Here is a 2970-nt window from a genome sequence, read left to right on the forward strand (position 1 = left end):
TATATATATATATATTTTTATTATACTCTAACAACAACTTTTCTTTTCCAATGACATTTGAGAGTTACTGGTTTCAAGCTTTCACCCATGAAGGATGAATAATAAGTGGTTCTTGATTTTTCATTATCTACGATTTAAACACTAGGCAAGAGGAAGAAGAATAGAATATACAAGCGAAAATTCTTGGAAGAAGATGTGAAATCATGGAAGAAGAATATGAATTAATTATATAAATGGTGATGTTACAATGATTACAATGATAACATAATTTTCATTTTCAAAGTCGGACAAATTAGCTCCTTGTGTTTCCAAAATCAGCCAAATTATTTCATCTCTTATGTGCCAATGAGTAATTGGCTGACAGATGAGCTCGTCAATAAATTAATTTTCATGTCAATCTTATTAACAAAACAAATGGACGAACTATGTTGTTAATTGTCTTTCAATTTCAATGTGTTATTTTCTTATTTTCAAAATTCAATAAATAAATATCCGATTCTTACAATTTCAAGGCACTATTTGGTGATTTACTCCAAAAATTATAAAGCTTTACTAGCTTTCATTAAAATAATAATAATAAACCAACCAAATATTTAAATATTTTCTTATTAATTTATCATCACACTCTAAAAGCAACCATCACTTCACCATTTTTATTTCCATCAATTTTATCTAAACAAATGTATAATTAACCCGCTGACAATACAACTCACCGCAGAAAAATGACATGAATAAATTTCTACCGATAATTTTTTTTTTCCGTAAAAATTGACTAAATTATTATCCATTTCAAATAGTTATTTCTTTCACTAAGAAAATTATTTGACCACCCCATACCAACACAAATTAGGGTTATAACTCCCGGTTTAATTTTCGTCAAATACTAAATACGTTTGAAAATTAAACAACGAGTAGATTTTACTTAATAATATTTAATTTATTCTACAAAAACTTCATCACCACTTATAAACCACAAAATATAAATGAATATACATTCTCCATAATGTAATTCATTTCACATCAAACAATAAGAATTCCCCAACACGCATAAGTTCACTAAAGACAAACATCACACAAACGTAAAAAACAAACAACACTAGTTACTGTAAAAGTACATGTCTTATAATGCCTAACTTTTTCTATTGTAGCGCAAAAAGGAACGGTGGTTGTTATACCAATTGGCTTAGATAGGATAAGATGATGGTTCACAAGGAAAATGGAGGTTTAAATTTCCAAGACTTCAAAAGTTTCAAAAGGATGGAAGCTACTTACAAACTGTAACTCTTTTTACAATGTATTTATATTTTTTAGGAGATTTAAAAAATTAATTACATTTGAATAAGTTTCTTTGCTAAATGCTAAATAAGTTACATTTTCTTATAATCAAGATTTGAAGGTAGTTAATATAAAGATGAATATTTTCTTTTTATATATTTGTTAGATGAATCTTTTAAATATAGTCTGCGCCTATGTATTGCATGCAACCATTAGTGGCTTTAATTATGTGAATGAATTGGGTTTTTTAATATCACAATGTAGTATCATTCTCCCCGGCAATGCTAATTATACTTTAACTTTTTATTAAGAAGCAAGCTAATTTAGGGTCACTCATAAATTAGCTAGAGCGTCCATGTTTTAGTCTAGCCACCACTTATTTTATCATGCTCCTTGATTGTTGATATCTTTGATCAAATGAAATGAGTTGCAACTTGCAAAGTGTTTTTTTTTTTTTTTTTTTTTTTTTTTTTTTTTTTTTTTTTTATATTTTATATTTAAAGGATGATTTTCTCTAATTAGTTAACTATTTGTTATGTCGCAATTGTTTAATATATTGCTTACACTATTGGATGCTGAAAAGAAAAAAAAAATTGAAAAAAAGGCAAATGACTGTTTCAAGAATTTTTTTAAAAAACCCTATATTTCAAATATAGTATTAATTGTTAAATGAAAGTTTAAATATTATAGTTGACAGTTGAAAGTTTTAATATATAGTTAATAACTATTAAGTTAATTGAGTATCTGTTAAAATTATTGATTCAATTAGTTTAAAAATATAATTTTATATTTTTAATTAAAATTAAATTTTATCATTTAATGATTAAAATATGTTAAAATTAGTAATTTAAAATTTATTTATTATTAATTTAAAATTTATCAATATGATATATATAATTTTTATTTATCTATTTTATTATTTTAAATTAAAATAAATAAATTATTTACTTTAAAATATTAACTATTTTATAATTTAAATAATTTGTAAATAATTTTAAAATTATAATAAAGAATTATTTATTAATCAGATATACTTTTTTATTGACTCAGTTAGTTTATTTTTTAAAATTATTTACTAAATTATTTTAAAAATAAAAATGAATGATAATTACAAAAATAAATATAAAATTGAAAAAAAAAATGATAACTTATAAGCTATAAACTAGTTGAATTAACTTATACAAAAAAATATTATAAACTCATAATTAATAACTATTAATAAATTGAGTTTATAGTAGAGTTGTCAAAACAGATTACCCGATTCATATAGGGCCAACCATAACGGGATGCGGGTTTCTTCGAATTGGGCCAAAAAGCTCTGTGTCAATTAACACAAACTCAATTCAAAATTTTTAAAGTAACATATTATCCAAACAACACACAGATTAAAATAAGTTGCAAATTGTCCAAAAGTTAGAGATATTATCTAGCATAACACAAATAAATTTAGATTTGTTTAACATGACCTAAACTCAAACCAAATTCAAATAAAATGCTAAATAGTTCTAATGTTGACTCTATAATAAGTATTTTTAGACTTCTTGAGCAATATTCATATTTTACAAAGTGTTGGATGATTGTCCACCTAAGAAAATAAAAAAATTGATTGTTAAAAATATATAACCAACTAAAGATAATATTCTATCACAAAATTTTATATATATATATATATATATATATATATATATATATATA

Source organism: Cicer arietinum, chromosome 7, assembly GCF_000331145.2.
Source record: "Cicer arietinum cultivar CDC Frontier isolate Library 1 chromosome 7, Cicar.CDCFrontier_v2.0, whole genome shotgun sequence".
Classification (NCBI taxonomy): domain Eukaryota; kingdom Viridiplantae; phylum Streptophyta; class Magnoliopsida; order Fabales; family Fabaceae; genus Cicer; species Cicer arietinum.